The sequence below is a fragment of the Eurosta solidaginis genome, chromosome 3 (genome assembly GCF_040869045.1).
Source record: "Eurosta solidaginis isolate ZX-2024a chromosome 3, ASM4086904v1, whole genome shotgun sequence".
In the NCBI taxonomy this organism is placed as follows: domain Eukaryota; kingdom Metazoa; phylum Arthropoda; class Insecta; order Diptera; family Tephritidae; genus Eurosta; species Eurosta solidaginis.
Genome location: NC_090321.1, coordinates 228739172 through 228761417, shown reverse-complemented (window position 1 = coordinate 228761417; position 22246 = coordinate 228739172). Strand labels below are relative to the sequence as shown.

At 33.7% G+C, this 22246-nt stretch overlaps 1 protein-coding gene across 1 annotated transcript in view; it reads right to left on the bottom strand.

The window, feature by feature from the left end:
- Stacl (Stac-like) overlaps positions 1-20284 on the bottom strand; it is a 765750-nt gene extending 745466 nt beyond the window's left edge. The window contains exons 1-2 of the mRNA XM_067775429.1: positions 19970-20284; positions 4606-5133 (exon numbers count right to left, since the gene is read on the bottom strand). The gene's annotated coding sequence lies outside the window, so the exon portion shown is untranslated. The remainder of the gene's footprint in view (positions 1-4605; positions 5134-19969) is intronic.
- Positions 20285-22246: the final 1962 nt, after the last annotated feature.

Sequence of the window (22246 nt, the reverse complement as noted above, 5' to 3'; positions counted from 1 at the left end):
TAATTTTCGATATCGGAAAAATGGGCGTGATCATAGTCGGATTTCGGCCATATTTTATACCAAGATAAAGTGACTCCAGATAAGTACGTGAACTAAGCTTAGTTGAGCTATATCGGTTTTTGCGCAAGTTATCGTATTAACGGCCGAGCGGAAGGACAGACGGTCGACTCTGTATAAAAACTGGGCGTGGCTTTAACCGATTTCGTCCATTTTCACAGAAAACAGTTATCGCCATAGAATCTATGTCCCTACCAAATTTCACAAGGATTGGACATTTTTGTTCGACTTATGGCATTAAAAGTATTCTAGACGAATTAAATGAAAAAGCGCGGAGTTACGCCCATTTTGAAATTTTCTTTTATTTTATATACTGTAGTCGAATGCTGACATAATTTACTTTTATACTGTAAAGATATTACACTTTTTGTTAAAATTTGACTTAAAAAAAAAAAATTTTTTTTAAAAAGGGCGTGTTCGTCATCCGATTTCGCTAATTATTATTATGCATACATATAGTAATAGGAGTAACGTGCCTACCAAATTTCATCATGATATCTTCAACTACTGCCAACTTACAGCTTGCGAAACTTTTAAATTACCTTCTTTTAAAAGTGGGCGGTGCCACGCCCATTGTCCAAAATTTTTTTCATTTTCTATTTCGCGTCATAAGGTCAACGCACCTACCAAGTTTCATCGCTTTATAGCGTGGGCGTGGGCGTGGTTGTAGTCCGATTTCGTTCATTTTAAATAGCGATCTGAGATCTGCGCCGAGGAACCTACATACCAAATTTCATCAAGATACCTCAAAATTTACTCAAGTTATCGTGTTTACAGGCGGACGGACGGACATGGCTAAATGAATTTCTTTTTTCACCCAAATCATTTTGATATATAAAAGTCTATATCTATCTCGATTAGTTTATGCCGTTACGGATTACCGTTATGGGAACAAAGTTAATATACTCTGTGAGCTCTGCTCAGCTGAGTATAATAATTCTGATACAGTCAAAGAATACTTTCGGAATCACCGCACAAACGGGCACTTTCAGGAGACGAGTACCTGAGCTCATATCATAAGGTGGTTGTTTTCGAAAAGTTATAAATTTTTACAAAAAAGTATCGGTTATATATCGGAAAGCTATCGATTACATATCGAGGCCAAGAGAAAGTACTTCCTGCATTGGGTATCTTGCCACTTCTAGTACAAAAGGAAATTTTTAATTTTCAGGACATCTACCTGTATGTGTACTCATTGAACTTCGCCCTTTCTTCTCAAACTTGATAAAGTTTTCAGCCGAGTCTTCTCTATAAACTCGGTTGAAGTTGTTTTGATCTAGTTGACTTTTTGAACAAAGAAACTCGATAAAACCAAAATTTTTCTTTAAGTTTTTGAAGAGAAAATTTTGCATAAATATAAATCATATTACTTCTGCTCCGCTATAAACATCTGCTTATGTAGCTATGAACGGGACAGGTGAAGTCACTTTTACAAAATAAAGCCGTATTTGACAATACTGGCCCTCATAATTTTAAGTGTTTCTTGTTGACTTATTTGCAGTATTGATTTTTTCAGTAGCGAAACATGAAGCAACATGCAAAATAATAACGCCTGTGGTCTGTAATTCCTTTTATGGGAAGGTTTATTTTTTTCAACGGAATTATATGGCTAGATCTTCAGACTATCGAATCGTCCACAACTAAGAAATTAGCAAACAGACTGTTGACGTCAGTGAGATGATTGACAATCTTGAGCAATATCATGAAGTTGGGGATGAGTATCTGCCATGCTTGTAATACTCGGCTTTTCCAAGACCCAACAGCAATCTATGTAATTACGTAGGCTCAATGAGCAGAAAGAGGAGGCTAGTGCAAAATATATAGCGGCAGAGGTTTTGCAGCACCGATGCTTCAAAAAACCCGAAGCTTATAGATATTCGCTAATGGCAAAAAATAAATCTCTGACTTATCAGTACTTTATTTCAAACAGCTTTGGCTAACCCTGGAAACGTTTAGAAAAATACGTTACACTCCCAGTTTCATGGTCGAACCCAACAAATATTATTCTGACTATATATACAACTGCCTTTTATCTGTCTAACCCTCTTCTTCCTTTTATATTTCCTCTCCATTCTTCCATAAATCTTCCCGTTTTTTCTGCTCTTGATCTCATCCAAATCTAATTCCCACTATTACCCTTACTCTTATCCTTATGTTATTCTTACAATTTACGTCATCCTCTTTTTACTTCTTTCCTCCAAACTATTAATCTTATTTTTACCTTTGCCCTCCTTCCCCCTTTCCTATACTTTTCCCCTACTTTTACCACCCATTTCCTCTACTGACTCTTCACTTATTATACTCAGCTGAGCAGAGCTCACAGAGTACACTAATTGTGTGCGCATTACGGCACCCCGTAACGGCATGAACTAATCGCGATAGATATAGACTTATATATGTCAAAATGATCTGGGCGAAAAAAGAAATTCATTTAGCCATGTCTGTCCGTCCGTCCATCCGTCTGCCCGTAAACACGATAACTTGAGTAAATCGTGGTGTGATGGTAGCGTGCTCCGCCTACCACACCGAATGACCTGGGCTCACACCCCGGGCAAAGCAACATCAAAATTTTAGAAATAAGGTTTTTAATTAGAAAAAAATTTTTCTAAGCTGGGTCGCCCCTCGGCAATGTTTGGCAAGCACTCCGAGTGTATGTCTGCCATGAAAAGCTCTCAGAGAAAACTCATCTGCCTCGCAGATGCCGTTCGGAGTCGGCATAAAACAAGTAGGTCCCGTCCCGCTAATTTGTAGGAAAAATTAAAAAGGAGCACGACGCAAATTGGAAGAGAAGCTCGACCTAAAATCTCTTTGGAGGTTATCGCGCCTTACATTCGTTTATTTAATTAAAATTGGTATGTAAGTTTCTGGGAACTCATCTCAGATCGCTATTTAAAATGAACAAAAACAGACTATAACCACGCCCACTTTTTCGATACCGAAAATTTCGAAAAACCCAAAAAGTGCGATAATTCATTACCAAAGACGGATAAAGCGATGAAGCATGGTAGGTGGGTTGACCTTATGACGCAGAATATAAAATGGTAAATTTTGGGCAATGGGCATGGCACCGCCCACTTTTAAAAGAAGGTAATTTAAAAGTTTTTCAAGCTGTAATTTGGCAGGTGATTATATAGTGTTCATTTACACCCGAGCTTAGCCTTCCTTACTTGTTTTTAATTTCCTCGGTTCCAATTTGCATTTACATATATCGAGTTCGTCTTTTTCCGCTCATCACAATACTAAAGTAGCAAACAAGTATCAAAATAGTACTAATTATTTGCCCTTCCGACTACTATAAAATGCATATGGATTATGAGTACCGTCAAATCTTTGTTGTTGTGCCACTGACTTCACCTATCTGGTTTTATTTCGTCATGCATCAGCTAAAGAAGCAACAGAAGTCAAGTATTATGACAGCTGGGAGTGACAATAAAACAACTACCACCACATACATGGTGAAATGGCTGCCGTTTTGATACCACATACATACATATCGCTGATTTACTTCAATAGTGACATAACTCAAAATGGAGTGCCACGAAATCCCCAAAAAAAATACCCAAACACAAAATCCCCAAAGGAAAAGAAACACCCAAACATATAATCCCCAAATTCAAAATCCCCAAAATCAAAATCCCCAAACACAAAATCCCAGTGCTATGATAAACATCATGACCGTGTAAAAAGAAGCAATATCTCTTTCCTCTTTCATTCATATTTATGTATGTATAACTATATATTCACGTTTTGGCAATACATACTTTTACTTATCCATATATAGTACTGCTAGTCGCTCTAATTCGAACAAGCTAACAGAAGCGTGTACTACGCAGAAGGACATCACCGCGGCGGTAGCCAGGGTTATACTACACGCCCGGACCTCCCAGGGTGTATTCCAGGGTTATTTTTTATAAGCGCAGCCGAGGGCCGCCTATGCAGAAAGTTGGTATGGATCATTAGCCTTTTTTGGTGGCGGCGATTTTAAACCTAATTTGAATTTATTTCACACATAAAATGGGGATTTTATGTTGGGGATTATGAGTTTGGGGATTTTGATTTTGGGGATTTTGATTTGGGGATTTTGTTTTGGGGATTTTGATTTTGGGGATAACGTGGTAGACCCAACTCAAAAAACACAATTTTCCAGGAGAGCCATTCAAATATTTAACTGCCATATGTTGCGCATATAAAGGCATATTTTAATTTTTATAGCACGTGGTAAATTTTTAGCTGATCACAAAGATTTGTTTATACAACTTAGATCATGATATTGGGAACGTTTATATGTTATTAACTCAATAGTCATGTTTTTTGAGTTATGACTCTATTGAAGTAAATGAGCGATATATGCATACTGTGGGCATGCAAGTATGTATTCATCTCAACGTAAAAATACTAATAAATTTTTACTTTTATATGTAACTCGTGCATCTTTTTAATAACGCATTTGGGGCATTTACAATTTATTTCACTTTTCACCATTTTTCTTCATTTCCTTCTTTATATATAATTTTCGTAGTACAAATGAACAATTTTTTTTCCACTCACCATTTAATCCAGAGAAAAGTACTTAAAAGTAGATAAATTTCGCGTAGCTGACGTCAATGTCGCATTGGCAGATGACTGTAGACAATATATTTAATGTTGATTTTATTGTTGTTGTTGTTTTTGATGTTGTTATAGTGAAGCAGACAGCTGAGCGGCACATTTATGCGACAAGCGCAGGTATAAAATAAATTGCAGAATAATAATGATGAAGCAAAGAAGATGGACAAAAAACTATGAACGTGAATTTATAGAACTTTTTTTAAATATTTTTCTCCTCTGCTTTTATTTTGTTTACCTTATTTTATTTTATTTAAATTTATTCAATTTTTTTTTTTATATTTTATTATATTTTTTTATTTCAATCTTTTATTCTTCTCAACGTAATAAGCAACAGTTTGTCTCCCATATGCTTTCAGAACGATTTATTTATTACACATTTTAGCAAATAAGTAATCTTTGTTTAATTTTCACAGATTTTTGTATTTAAATCCCGTGCTGAGCGGATGCTGCTACTGCCCCACGCTAGCGCTAAAGAAAAATTATCTTAAATATTATAAAATGCAAAAGAGTTTCACTTACTGCTCTATTATTTTAAGTATTGTTGTAGCTGTTGTTGTTATATTTTATTGTTTACTTAGCACTCATCACGCACAGCTTGCGCAACACTTTTTGTTATTGATTTATTGTTACATATTTGCAAAAATATTTAAAAATTTTACGTTGAGTAGTTGACTTTGTGAGTGAAATATTTTATTTCACCAACTTAATATTTTTCTCGCACTTGGCAAGATTTTTCTTAGTTTTTAAAATTTTTTTTATTTTTTCATAAAACTAATTTTTCGACAATTTTCACCTTTAGCGCAAAAATATAACTAAGAATATTTAAAAAAAATTTATTTTGCATACCAACAACTCATTTGGGTTTTCATTACCGTGCTTTTTCAGCGACCCATGGACTAGAAAGTTAATTAACTCTTTGATTCTTTAAACACTTATTGTATTGGCATATTAATATAAATATCTATAAAAAATCGTATAAAATAAAGTCGCTAAATGACATGTATGCATATAACTTCACACAAAATGCTACGATTTTCGATTTTAAAACGGTTTTTGCATTTGAAAGCTTGGCTACGTGAGATGATACAGTTAATATAATTTGAAGATATATATTATAGGGGCGTGGAAAATTACCAAAATGTAGTAAAAAATCATAAAATTTTTGTTTACACAGCTATAACTCATAAACGGATGGATCTACCTTCGATCTTCATTAAAAAAATACTTGATTCATTTCTTATATCAGCCAAATTGTTTAAACAAAAGTAACATTTTTACCAAAAAATTTGTTTGTGTGGTTGTTCGCTGTAAACTGTGCGCGCTAATTGCTTTTGAGTGAGGCATGATACGACACATACATACGTACATATATAGGATTCCCTGCGTTATTTAACTTTGGGGCCTACGTTTATACGTATACATGTATGGATGTACACCACTACATAGTATAAAATAAAAGTCGCTTTGTCTGTCCCTATGTCCCTTTGAATGCTTAAACCTTTTAAAATACGCAACGGCTTTTGATGCGCTTTTTTTAATAGATAAAGAGTGATTGAAGAGGAAGGAACGGATGAACATATTTGGCCAAAAATTGGTGGAGGGATAGCTTAGAACCAGGAGACAGACCTAGGATAATTTGTATCCCATTCTTGCTAGGGTCTTGAGATCAAACCGTGAACCTGGGTAATCCTGGCAGATGTTTGTACAATATGGGTATCAAATGGAAGCTGTTATGAGTACTTCGATACTTTTCGTACCCGCGGGTAACTAGGGTGTCGAGATATAAGCGAAAACGTGGACGCGGGTACCCCTAGAATGTGTTTGTAGAATATGAATAACAAATGAAAGCTGTTGATGAGTGCTTTAGTACAGGGTAGTTTGCATACCTATTTGTGAAGGGTCTCGAGATATAGGCCAAAACGTGGATCACGGTAACACTAGGATCTGTTGGTTATAGGTTAGCGCTAATGCGCCGTTTTGATACCACGTGTGAATCCCTTTTTCACTATATCAATCTCACTAGGTTTAAAAGACTGAGCAGCTCACTAGAAAATGACCACACTTTTTTTTAGTGCAAGTCAAAGGACTCCACTATTCAAACCCTACGTTTCACTAATCTCCTTAGGTGCAGACTGCATTTATTAAATAATTGTATTACACACGAACAAAACATCGTTAAACATGAAAATAGAAAATTATAAGATTTAAACCTGCAGAACTTTTTGTGTAAATATCACATTAAGATAAAACTTTAAATTTATGTGTATAAATATGTAATTATAATTTACATAATGCACAATTGTCATTAATAAATAAATAAAATTCAAGTCAAACTTAAAAGGATTTAGATACCCTTCTTTTTAGGTTTGCTTGTCAAAGTGGAGTTCGGCTTCTGTTTCTGTAAACAGAAAAGAGGGCACTGATGACATTTCATTCGCTTATTTATTATGTTTATGATATCTTTTGTTTTTTCTACTTATGGATCAAAGTCCAAATTGACAAGCATACCTAATAGCGTTTTCTTTTCTGAAATAAATTGTTGCCTAAGTAAATGCTAAAGCCTTAATAGTTACTCTTACCCCAGAAAATTTTGAACATTTATAGTGCATGCAAAGAACATAAATCGCTACCCCGTGTATTAGCTAATTTTCACGAACGCGCGAGTTTCATCTTTATACCCACCCACTCTATTCTCTTCATCTATATTTACTCTTATTGCTAGATATGTTAACTTGCCTACATAATTTCTCTTTTAGGCTACTATTCGCATAAACAAATTTAACCTTTTCTCTTTGTTCTAAGTATTAGTACATAATTAGTGATAAACTTTAGTAAGTAAGATCAATCAAGTATATATACAAATGCATTTCTCTTTCTGAGCTCTGTTTTGGATATATCGTCAATAAAACGAGATCATCGAAGTTAATTGTTTTTACTTGATACTTATTAAAGTAAGTATGTTTGTGGCGCAGTCGGTAGGATACCTAAAAGAAAATTAAATTTCAAAATAAAAATTAAAAAAAAAATAAATGAACTCTTTTAAAAGAATTGTTTATTAAAACCAAGAAAAATACGAAAATTAATACTATTATAAAAAGTGAAGTGTGAAAATTCAAATCGCGAACGAACCCTATATATGTATTGTCACGGATATTAGCATCACTAAGCTATACCATCCCTAAGGCGATGCTAAGGCCATGCTAAGCGATATTTACGTCAATAATCAAATCATGTATACACATATATAAGGCAGCCGAGAGATGTCACACACAGATGCATTTACTTATACGCCTATGTGTGCGCGAGAGACTGTAAACTACAAACATTCACATCAATAATTCAGTCATTATGTATCTACATAAACGAATAAATAATTGCGTCTACACATATGTAACATGTACGAATACGAGCAGCGGAGAGTCAATGCGCAAACACATGCATATATCTGAGATACTCCTATAAGTATGCAATGAGAAAAACTATAAAATTGTGCAATTGTAGTTACAGCTGAGAAGTTTGAGAGCTGCTGGACCAGTAGATTCTGGAAGCGACTAGAAGATGCGAATGTTAAAATCAAAGAGTATAAAAGGCGACAGATGTAGAGGCGCTGAAATTCAGTTTGATTTGAGTTGTCAAGCAGTTACGACTAAGACGACTTCTAGCGAGCAATAGCAGTATTATTTTGAAAGTCAGTTTCATTTAAGCTATCAGTTTCGTTATTAAGCTATTCGTTGCACAGTTTGAGTGTTATTGTGAAGTATTTTAATAAAGGCCATTTTTCCATTATTCAATATTGGAGTTGTTTATTCAACAGTTTAGCGATACGAACCTAGCAAAAGGGAAAATAAGAGGATTTGCAGCAAATTCGTTACAGTATATATCAGACATTAATTAAAACCAAATATGGAGTAGGAGTTTTGTTGTAAAATTTCTCAAAAAAAAAAGAAAATCATATACCATTTATAAAAAAACGAATTTAATTTACCGAAGAAAATAAATTTGGAAAAACATTATAACAGAACCTATGAGTACCGTTATGACGCTCATAAATCAGTTACAAAAGTGGTGAAAAATAAATCATACGAGAAATTTTGGTTATGGCGCCACTTTTTACAGTTTGAAAACTTTTACAAAAAAAAGAAAAAAAAGAAAAAAATAATCGTTAATAAATAAAAGATAAATGTAAATATATAAAAAGGCTATTATAACTAAAATAATTATATTAAATTAAAATATAATTAAAAAAGTAAAATATAAAAATATGTATTGGGCGTGAATACGAACAAAACTAAATATATATAGACATATGCAAATATATAAAAACAATTAGGAATATTAAAGAAAAAAAATAGTTACGCACATACATATATATCTATATGTACATGATAAACAAAAACAATATTCAAGTTTTGAATTAACAAGCAAAGAGCGAATGAGAGAACAATTGGAGAGTGAAAAGCAATTAACTAGTGTACATTCATATTGCAAAAAAAGAAACAAACAACCAAACGATTTTAAGAAAGAAGAAGCAATATAGTTTTAAATTGAAGCAAGTGAAAAACGAATTGGCATATAGAAGTGAAAAATAAAATAAAAGAGAAATAACGATTGATGTAAAGAATTTAAATGAATAGACGACAAAATATATTTGACTAAAATAGACCGTTGATGAATATGGAGAACCTAGAAGCACTCAAACAAAGAATCGCTGAGTTGGAACAAGTTTTGCAACAACAAAATGAAGCCCTGGTGATCCAGCAACAACAAAATCAACAACTGCAGCAACAACAGAACCAACAACAGCAACAGCAAACAAATCAACTACAGCAGCAAATAGCAACAAACATGTCTCTTCACTTAAGTCCAAAAGATGTGTTAAGCCAGTTTCGGTATATACGTCTATTGGATGACTGCCAGAATGTTGGCGCTTTTTTCAGGTCAGTAGAAAAAACGTTTGAGCTTTGTGAGGGAAACATTCAATCAAAAGAATTTGGACTTCAAATAATAAAAAATTAAAAAGTTAAAGGAGATGCTGGAAAAACCATACAAGAGCTAGGAGAAAACGCTGGTTGGGAGGAAATTAAAACTAGTTTGAAGCAGTATTTTAGACCTCGTCACACTTATGGTGAAATATTTAATTTTTGTAGAATGGTTAAGATGTCTACCTTACGAGAACTTTTTTCAATTTTTGAGAAGGCAAAGTTCGATTTAAATGAAATATATGAATTTGATAGTAGACAGTCTTCACTTTATTCTCCTAACAGCGTAGTTAGAGATTTATTAGATATTTTGTTAGAGAAAATAGATGGCCCGATTCGAGCTCATATTGAAACGAATAGTACATTAAATGACATAATTTTAAGATACTCTAATTTAAAACTACTTGATGATTTAAGATGTATAGATTTTAGACATAGAAAGCAAGCAAACATATTTAAACCAAATGATATTAACTATAAAATAAATGCTCAAACTAGCACTAGTTATAATAATAAGATACTTTTATCGCGAAATAGCAATCAGGCGCTAACAAATAATAGTTACCAAGGATATTCTAAATATTTTAATGGACGACAAGTTGAGTATTTTAAAAATTCGCAACCATCTTCTCGACAAGCTGTAAGCAATCATCAGCCAAACAATAGATATAATTATTCAGCTCAGTCTCGAAACATTAATAAAACACGTAAGTCAGTTCCTATCGATAATACAGCTGAGCCTATGGATATTACAAACGTTGAACAGTCTGAAAATTTTTTAGAGGACTCGCTTACCAACGACTACCGGTGATTACAATCACCATTCAAAAGGAAAAAAATAGGTGTTTAATAGATATTGGTTCAACTACTAGTTTGATTGGACCAAATATTTTAAATAATTTTTCTGTAGAACGTCTGGAAAAAGAATTATACTTTAGAACAATAAATGGAATCAATCGAGTAACTAGTAAAATTATTACTCCACTCCCTGAAGAATTTAAATCTCAAGGGACTGTATCATGGAAAGTTGTCAATTTAAGAAATGAAAATTACAATGCCATTATTGGGCAAAACGTTTTAAAACCTTTCAAGGCGAAAATAGATTTCGAAAATGACTTCCTCGAGATAAATGGTAACAAGCTATTTTTTCATCAATATCCATTCGATATTCAAAATATTTCGACATTAAATCCGGTTCCAACGAATATAATAAAACAATTAAATTTGGAACATCTAAACACCGAAGAACGCATTAAAATTGAAAAATTACTTTTAGCTTATGAAGATTTATTTTATAAGGAAGGAGAAAAGCTTACAGCTACCCAAAACATTCAACATTAAATTGTAACGACAACAAATAATCCAATTTTTTCAAGAATTTATCGTTATCCTAAGATCCATGAACAAGAGATAAATCGACAAATAAACGAAATGTTAGAACAAAATATTATTACACCATCTTGTTCTCCCTATAATAGTATACTGTGGATTGTTCCTAAGAAAATAGACAGCTCAGGATCAAAACAGTGGCGGATAGTGATAGACTATAGGAAATTGAATGAAAACACAATTTCAGACAAGTTCCCAATTCCCAATATCGACGGGATATTAAACAAATTGGGTAAAGCAATTAACTTTACCACACTGGACCTTGCAAAAGGTTTACATCAGATTGTGGTAAAGCAGGAAGATCGTAGAAAAACCGCGTTTTCAACCCAACATGGGCACTTTGAGTTTGTTAGAATGCCGTTTGGACTCAAAAGCGCACCATCAACCTTCCAAAGGCTCATGAACTCAGTGCTTCAAAAGTATATTGATAGAATTTGTGTCGTTTATCTGGACGACATATTAGTGTTTAGCACCTCTTTAGAGGAACATTTAGTTAACTTAAAATTTATTTTTGAAACACTACGAAAAGCTCAACTTAAAATACAAATCAATAAGTGCAATTTCTTAGTTAAGGAAACCGAATATTTGGGTCATATCCTAACTCCCGAAGGAGTCAAACCAAATAGAAGTAAAGTTGATGTAATTCAAAAATTAAAATTACCAACAACGGATAAGGAAATAAGGTCTTTCTTAGGAATGACGGGATATTACCGGAAGTTTATAAGGGATTACGCAAAAATCGCCTATCCCATGATTTCTTATTTGAAAAAAGATAAAGTTGTGAATGTAAATGATCCAAAATATATATCATCATTTGAAAAATTAAAGTCATTAATAACCGATCATCCTAATTTGCGATATCCCAACTTTAATAAAAGATTCAAATTGACAACGGATGCTAGTAATTTTGCTTTAGGTGCTGTACTATCTCAAGATGGTCACCCTATATGCTTTGCTTCCAGAACACTGAACGACCATGAAAAAAACTATGCAACGGTCGAAAAAGAGCTTTTGGCCATTGTTTGGGCTGTTCACTATTTTAGGCCATATCTATACGGTACAGAATTCGATTTGCATATTGATCACCAACCACTTAAGTGGTTACAAGCAAAGTACAATGGGAAAAATATTAATCCCCGTCTTCAAAGATGGCTGATACAACTAGGGGAATACGAAGCCAAAATTGACTATATCCAGGGGAAGGATAATAAAATTGTCGACTTCCTAAGCCGAATCAATTCATATACGAACGAAATTAATACGTTAGAAGATCAGGATTGTTATATGTCAACTATGGCTACAATACATTCACAGAAAGAAGAATTCAATGACCATTTTCCAATATTAGATACTGTTGTTAATCGATTTAGGTCGCAATTATTTATTGTAGAGGAAAAAGTAAGAGAGAAGGAGAATGTATTAAGAACTCAAAGAATATATATTGAATCGAACGACATTCCTGATAACATAGCTGATATAGTAAGAAGAAAAATTAAACCTGGTAAGACCGCAATTATTCTGAATTGAGTGAATCACTTTATAATACCGTCCAAGAATCGATAATAAAACTATTTCAAAATAGCAAAAACATTAAATTTATTAAATGTGCTTATTTGGCCAAAGATTTGGCAAGCGAAAAAGAAGCCATCAAACAAATTTCTCTGTTTTACACTAGGGAATCTGGTCACTCCGGTATTATACCTAACTACTAACACCTTAAGCACAAAATTTATTATCCTAACCTTAAACAGATAATCAATAAAGTAATTAATAATTGCGATGTTTGCAGTGCAGCAAAATACGACAGGAACCCTATTAAAAAGATGTTTTCAACCACAGAAACACCATCCGATACAAATGAGATAGTTCACATTGATACTTATATCAATTCAAAACATTCATTTATTATATTTTTAGATAAATTTTCAAAGCATGCTGCGGCATTCTATTTAGAAGATAGAAAATAAATTGAAAAACTCAGATTGTATATCTCACTGTTTGGCAAAATGAAAAAAATAGTATGTAACAACGAGTTCAACTCTATTAATGTTAAAGAATTTTGTCGAGAGGAAGATATACACATTCACTTTTCAAAGCCAAATAGCCATACTGGCAACTGCGACGTGGAGAGATTAAACTATACAATAACTGAAAAAGTAAGAGCTTTAAATATAGAAAATAGGATACCTATTAGAGATCAAATTAGTAAAGCTATAGAATTATATAATAAGTCGTACCATTCAACAATTGAAAGTACTCCAAACAAAGTTCACAATCATATAGTTGATAAAAAATTAATTAAAAATAGAATTTAATTAAAAAAATTTAAAAGCATAGACAAAGCGAACGCAAACAGAGAAAATTATACCGAAAATAGATCTGAAGGTTTTATTAAGAACTATCTAAATGTAAGGCACAAAGAAAAACCCAAGTTTCGGAAAGCGAAACTGAATAACGTTCATGAATCCAATATTAAACGTCCATTAAAATTTTACAACATTAAACATCAAAAATAATTAAAATAAAAAAAAAAAACATTTAAATAAAAAAAATGAAAAAATATTAATATACCGATTAATAAAAAGCAAAACTGATGTATTTACTAGTAAAATAAATCTTAATGCAAAAACTAATCTTTGTATATTTCTTTTCTTTTTTTACTTTTAATCCATACTTTTAATCATAATTTATATTACTTAGATCAAATTGTCTTTTGAATTAAAAAAAAAAAAAATACAAAAAAAAATATATATTTTTTTAAGTATTCGGAATAACAACACACATACATACATAAGTCTAATTACACTAAATTTTAACCAATTAAATTTAAAATCCAGGAGTATTTTAAAAACCAGCGGTGGAGGAGTTACATCTTTATACCCACCCACTCTATCCTCTTCATCTATATTTACTCTTATTGCTAGATATGTTAACTTGCCTACATAATTTCTCTTTTAGGCTACTATTCGCATAAACAAATTTAACCTTTTCTCTTTGTTTAGTTAGTTTTGTTAGTACATAATTAGTGATAAACTTTAGTAAGTAAGATCAATCAAGTATATATACAAATGCATTTCTCTTTTTGAGCTCTGTTTTGGATATATCGTCAATAAAACGAGATCATCGTAGTTAATTGTTTTTACTTGATACTTATTAAAGTAAGTAAGTTTGTCGCGCTGATATTAAAAACTGATTAGCAATTGTTTCCTTCATTTCAATTTTCTTCACCTAAAAATATGTGAAGTTACGGAAAAAATTAATTGTCACCATCAGCTAGTTTAACAGAGTTGCACTGCCACACCGGCATTTTATGCAGGGTAAAAGTGTAACGCTTTTGCATTGCGAACAGGCAACAAGTTTCACAAAAGAACGAAATACCCCTTTACCTTTACCTGCTTTTTAGAATAGAACAAAATATATTTACAAACCTTGCGCGGCGTACAAAAGGCGTAACACTTTTGCCAGAAAAAAAACGCTATAAATAGAAGGGTATCTAAATCTTTTTAAGTTTGACTTGAATTTTGTTTATTTATTAATGACAATTGTGCATTATGTATATTATAATTACATATTTATACACATTGATTGTAAGTGTTTATCTTAATCTGATATTTACACAAAAAGTTCTGCAAATTTAAGTTTTATAATTTTCTGTTTTCATGTTTAACGTTGTTGTTTGTTGTTGTGTAATACAATTATTTAATAAATGCAGTCTGCCACTGAGGAAGCTTAGGAGATTAGCGAAACGTAGAGCTTGAATAATAGAGTCCTTTGAATTGCACTAAAGCAAAATTTTGGTCACTTTCAGCCTAATTCTATTACGTACATATACAAAAAGTATTGACCAGCTTAATCAAATCCAAAAATCTTTATGTTTTGGAAGGCTATCGATAAAAGGGTTTTGACGAAACTTTTATTTTACTTTGACTTTATGATTGTTTTTATCATTTCCTTCAGACGGCGATGTGAGCGGCGAAAGTACCATAATTGGTCTGCTAGTTCTGTCCTCTCTATAGTTAGTATCATCATGGTAATGCCGAGAGATATGGCACTCGCTTAGTCACGATGACCTCACGCTATAACAAGAGCTGCTTAATGGCGCATTAGCGCATCAGCCGTTTTCGTAAATGAGCTATGACGTGGCACCAAAATTAGAGAAACTCTATGTCGACTTACTATCATTATTCTTTTTTATCCAAAATTTCCAACATCCTTTTCTTCTCTCTTTCTTTCTCTCGTTTTCTTCCTCTTTTTTCGCTTCAACTATCACTCTTTCATGTTCAGTCTCCCTTTCTCGTTATTCCCTTCCACCTCTCTCTTAGAATTGTTCCATAAATATGATTTCTTCGCAAAGATCTGTCCCTTGAAGACTCGAATTTTCTGGAAAGTGGTCAATATTCTCGGAAGCAAAGAAAAATTTACAGTAACTTGGGATGTATATAAACGCCGAAATAATGGAATGGGTGAGAGGCTTGGAAAGGCTGACGCATATCATCAAGCACTGTGAAATTGAAGAAAAGTAATAAGTGGACTTGATAACATATCTATCCGATAAGAAAAATCTTAAGAAAGCGCGGATTGGAAACCACTATTTTCCATAGCAGCTTTCCGTAGAACGACTTTCTTGTGGTAACACGAGACCTTATTTAAAGCCATGTCCTGGCTGGTTTTCCTACATAACACATAAGTTCAGCATGTCTTTCAACTTTAAGGTGGATGCAGTTTAATAAACCGTTAAATAAGTTAAAATTAATTAGTCAAAAGCTGCGATTATTTCATAACCACCTATGACTGCACCAGTTAAGAACGCATTAAAAATGTCTACAAATGTGGGGAAGCTGCCATTTCGTAGGATATAATAATGTTAAAAGAGCCAGTTGAAAACACTGAGAGGGAAGAGAATTAGAATTAGTACCGTAGAGCTTCGCAGTAGTTTGAAACTAGTGCAATTCGCTTCAGGGTATATACTGGATAATTCCTTTAGTTTTCAGTAGTGTCGAAGATAACAAGCTAAGCTAGCAGGATTAATTAGAATTAATGTAAGATAAAAATCGGGTTTCTTAGATCACGGCAGAAAACTTTTCTAAAATACATCAGTTTTTTGCCTTCTCTAAACAAGATAAAGAATCGAAAATGTGGGTCTTACGGTATATGAGGACAAAATGAAGAACTGGCTGTCATCCAAGAAAAAATCAGCGCATTCCCACCTTTGCAGCCACGTCACTGTCAACGGATATAATTTCGAGACTATGAAGGATTTTGTCTATTTCAGAACCAGCATTAACAGCAAAAGCAATGTCAGCTTAGAAATCAAATGGAGAGTGCCAACGAGTGCTACTTTGGACTGAGTAGGCAATTGAAAAGTAAATTCCTCCCTCGACGAACAAAAATCACGTTTAGCAAGTCGCTCATCAAATTTATAAGATGAGATCGCTCTAGGATTGCTCCAGAGAAAGGCTCTTTGGAAGATATGTGATCATGTCCGTGAAGCCGACTGCGGGTATCGAATGAGATATAATGATAAGTTGTATGAGGTTTACGCAAATAACACAATAGTAGAGCGAATAAAACCCCAAAGCCTTCACTGGCTAGGGCATGTTTTGCAAATGGACGACACGCTGCCCTGAGATAGGAGAGGTAGTTAGAGGAAGACTTTATCTCACAATCGGCGACAATTATCGCGAAACAGGCATAGCTGACGTGACTTGTTATGAAACATCCAAAATCGCCTAGGCAATTAAGTTTGCAGGCTTATTACATTTTTATACTCAGTTGAGCAGAGCTCACAGAGTATATTAACTTTGATTGGATAACGGTTGGTTGTACAGGAATACAGGAAACGAGATAGATATAGACTTCCATATATCAAAATCATCAGTATCGAAAAAAAATTTGATTGAGCCATGTCCGTCCGTCTGCCCGTTAACACGATAACTTAAGTAAATTTTGAGGTATCTTGATGAAATTTGGTATGTAGGTTCCGGGCACCCATTTCAGATCGCTGTTTAAAATGAACGATATCGGACTATAACTACGCCCACTTTTTCGATATCGAAAATTTCGAAAAACCGAAAAATTCCATAATTCATTGCTAAAGACGGATAAAGCGATGACACTTGGTAGGTGGGTTGACCTTATGACGCAGAATGGAAAATTAGTAAGATTTTGGACAATGGGTGTGGCACCGCCCACTTTTAAAAGAATGTAATTTAAAAGTTTTGCAAGCTGTAATTTGGCAGTCGTGGAAGATATCATGATGAAATTTGGCAGGAACGTTACCACTATTACTACATATGTGCTAAATAAAAATTTGCAAAATCGGATGAAGAACACGCACACTTTTTAAAAAAAAATTTTTTTAAAGTCAAATTTTAACAAAAAATTTAATATCTTTTCTGTATATAAGTAAATTAAGCCAACATTCAACTCCAGTAACGATATGATGCAACCGAATACAAAAATAAAAGAAAATTTTAAAATGGGCGTGGCTCCGCAAAAATTTACTAATCCTTCTTAAATTTGGTAGAGGCATAGATTCTATAACGGTAACTGTTTTCTGTGAAAATGGGCGAAATGGGTTGAAGCCACGCCCAGTTTTTATACACAGTCCACCGTCTGTCCTTCCGCTCGGCTGGTAACAAGATAACTTGAGCAAAAACCGACATATTTTTACTAAACTTAGTCCACTTACTTATCTGAACTCACTTTATCTTGGTATAAAAATGATCGAAATCCGACTACAACCACGCCCACTTTTTCGGTATCGAAAATTATGAAAAATGAAAAAAATGCCATAATTCTATACCAAATACGAAAAAAGGGATGAAACATGGTAATTTGATTGGTTTATTGACGCAAAATATAACTTTAGAAAAAACTTTGTAAAATGGGTGTGACACCTACCATATTAAGTAGAAGAAAATGAAAAAGTTCAACAGGGCGAAATCAACAGCCCTTGGAATCTTGGCAGGAATATTGTTCGTGGTATTGCATATATAAATAAATTAGCGGTACCCGAGAGATGATTTTCTGGATCGCCCTGGTCCACATTTTGGTCGATATCGCGAAAACGCCTTCACATATACACCTAAGGGCCACCCGCTTTTAAAACCCTCATTAATACCTTTAATTTGATACCCATAAAATACTCATTACCACATTTCATCTGATACCCATATCGTACAAACACATTCTAGAGTCACCCCTGGTCCACCTTTATAACGATATCTCGAAAAGGCGTTCACCTATAGAACTAAAGCCCACGCCCTTTTAAAATACTCATCAACACCTTTCATTTTATGCCCATATCGTACAAACACATTTTAGAGTCGCCCCTGTTCCATCTTCATGGCGATATCTCGAAAAAGCGTTCACCTATAGAACTAAGGCCCATTCCCTTTTAAAATACTCATTAACTCTTTTCATTTGATACCGATATCGTACAAGCACATTCTAGAGTCACCCCTGGCTCACCTTTATGGCGATATCTCGAAAAGGCGTTCACCTATAGAACTAAAGCCCTTGCTCTTTTAAAATACTCATCAACACCTTTCGTTTGATACCGATATCGTACAAACACATTCTAGAGGCATCCCCGGTCCACTTTATGACGATATCTCGAAAAGGCGTTCACCTATAGAACTAAAGCACATTCCCTTCTAAAATACTCATCAACACCTTTCATTGATGCCCATATCGTACAAACATTCTAGAGTCACCCTTGGTCCACCTTTATGGCGATATCTCGAAAAGGTGTCTACCTATCCACCGAAGGCCCACTCGCTTTTAAAATACTCATTAACACGTTTCATTTGATTCCCATATCGTACAAACACATTCTAGAGTCACCCCTGTTCCACCTTTATGGCGATATCTCGAAAAGGCGTTCACCTATAAAACTAAGGCCCATTCCCTTTTAAAATACTCATTAACACCTTTCATTTGATACCGATATCGTACAAGCACATTCTAGAGTCATCCCTGGCCCACCTTTATGGCGATTTCTCGAAAAGGCTCCACCTATAGAACTAAGGATCACTCCCTTTTAAAATACTCATTACCACCTTTCATTTGATACCCATATGGTACAAACACATTCTAGAGTCACCCCTGGCCCACCTTAATGGCGATATCTCGAAAAGGCGTCCACCTATAGACCTAAGGACCACTCCCTCTTAAAATGCTCAGTAACAACTTTCATTTCATACCCATATCGTACAAACAAATTCTAGAGTCAGCCCTGGTCCACCTTTATGGCGATATCCCTAAATGGCGTCCACCCATAGAACTATGGCCTACTCTCTCTTAAAATACTCTTTAATGCTTTCCATTTGATACACATGTCATACAACCACATTACAGGGTTACCCTAGGTTCATTTTCCTACATGGTGATTTTCCCTTATTTTGTCTCCATACCTCTCAACTGAGTATGTAATGTTCGGTTACACCCGAACTTAGCCTTCCATACTTGTTTTTAGTTATTTTCAGATGACAGTCACACCTCAAATGCTTCTATTTTGATTGCAGTAAATAACGACTGAAGTCAATTTGGATATCTTATGTTGAACTTTTAATTTGTGACTCTTAGCAGAGAATTAGCTTCAGTGTACTCTTGTCATAGCCGATTAAAAAATAATTTATCTTTAATGTCACATGCCTTTAGCATGACTAAGGACATTTATTTTTGGGTCTCAGGTCTTTCAGAACATATACAAAACGTTTGGGAAAATAAAATTTCTTTAAATTTAGCTAGAAAATAGCTCACTATATTTTTTTTACATTTTTCACTCTACAGATGATTGATTAGCAGCAGCACTGGATAGTTTTTTATAAAATAAATCACTTCACTCAATTTTCTAGCAATACAAATTTTAATTTCGTTTTTTTTTTTTCAAATTTACATAACTGCACACAAATTCGCATATTGAATAATACCTTTTGATGACAGCAATTTTTTTCTAAACTTTGCTTTTGTTTTTTTCTCAAGATAGAAATATTAAAAGACAACTTCAGCGAAAAAGACGTGCACTCTCTTTCTTTGCTATTTTTCAGATTAATTTCAAGTGAAATATTTAAAAAATGTTCCGCCACACATACAAAAAAATCACATTAACCCAAATATTTGACTGCGGTTATCCCTACTACAATTTCACTTGACACTTAATTCGTGTTGTTTTTGTTATTTATGCCGGAAAATCGCGCTCGTTCGTTTTTCGTTCTAAGTGATCTCAACCGCGAATTTAGACTGAGCTAATTTGAAAAAATTTTATGACAATTTTCATTTGATGACTATCGCAATTTTTCTTTAAACACAAATACAAACGTATTACACATACATATACACTTAAGAATACGTATATGTATATATATACATTTGCTTTTTGGTCTTGATTAGTTGAAATTCCTTTAGTGAAAAACTGTGAATTTTTTTTTTCTATTTCTGCTTTTCTTTTTGCATTTTCTCATTCCACATTTGATTTTCTGCTATTTTCTCAACACTTTTTTTCGCAAAGCCTTTCTTTACACTTATTCTTTATCTTACTCATAATGCAATAAACTACACTAAAGGCTATTGACACCCCCGTGGCGTATAAGTAACCTTCACACCGCAACATCGTAAACTAAATTGTTTTTGTTTTTTTGTTGTTTTTTTTCCTCTTCCCGAGTGACGTTGTACACAATCATCAACATGACGTCACATAATTGCCTTAAAATGACCGCTGGCGTTTGTGCAAGTTTTTGTTTTTTTTTTTTTTTTTGTTCTTTTTTATTGTTGTTTATTTTTGTCTTAAGTTGACGACTCGACGACCGACGGCGCCCGCCGTGGTGTGATATTAGGGTGCTCCGCCTACCACACCAAAGATCCTGGGTTCACGCCCAAAGCAACATGAAAAACTTTAGAAAAAAGTTTCTGTCAATTAGAAGAAAATTTTTCTAGGCGTGGTCGCCCCTCGGCAGGCAAGCACTCCGAGTGTATTTCTGCCATGAAAAGCTCTCGGTGAAAACGCATCTGCCGTTCGGAGTCGGCATAAAGCAAGTAGGTCCTATCACGCCAATTTGTATGAAAAATAAGAGGAGCACTACATAAATTGGAAGAGCAGTTCGGCCCTAAATCTCTTCGGAGGATACCGCGCCTTTCATTTATTTATATTTTTTTTTAAGTTGACAACTCGCGCTCTTGTGATTATATACCCGGCAGAACGTAGCTATTTTATTTAAGAAATGAAAGCAGCTGTTTTTAAATATAAACCTACGTATCTCTCTACCCCTCTTCGTATGTAACTCGCACACTCTATTTTAATGCAGTTTTGTTTGTTGTTGTAGGCCCCTTCGGCTGCCGTGATTTGCTTATATATTTGATTTAGTTTTTGTTTCTCTTTTACACTTTTCTGGTACTCTTAACATCATTATTCGCTTATTGCATTGTTTTGCTGTTGTTTATATTTTCTTATTTGTTTTTCTTTATTAAGTTTTGTTTTGTTTTGCATTAATGTCGCGTTTGTTGTCATGATTGTCTCTTTAGTTTCTGGGTTCTATTTTTAAACAAATTTTGTTAGCTGTGTTTGCCTTCGCCTTGGCAGCGATATTTGTCAATTTTTTCGTTCTTGAGGGATAATTGAAAAAGTGCACAAGATCAATCTGAAAATAGAAGAAGAATACAGTGTGTTTAGAACGGTGGGTTAAAAAAATATTTCATAGAAATAGATTGAAAGTGTAAATGTCTATGTGTTACTCGAAAAACTTCATATTAACTATTTTACATTTTCAAATTCTAACGCAAGTATATAAATCCAAAATATTGGAATATTTTATTAGTTCAGAGCTTAAGATATATATATTTTCAAAAAAATTCAAAATATTTTCAACTTTTTTTCTAGAATTTTATTATTTTATCATATTCCAGATATGCTAAAATTTCGTTCGTGCTATAATCATGCGAACAAGAAAATATGGTTTACCAGATCAAGATTTCTAGGAAAATTATCACGTGTGACTTACGTAGCTATATCTTATTACGTTACGTTAATCAGCCATATCTTATTATTATATCTTAAACGTAAAACAAATGTTTAGCAATTTCGGATATGCTAAAATTTGTTTTTAGCATATTTTTAGAACGTAAATTATTAGATAATACAATTGTTGTATGGTAAAATGAAAGTTTCAAATCTTTACCAGTTTCAAAACAATTAACCTTGGGTCAAAAGGACC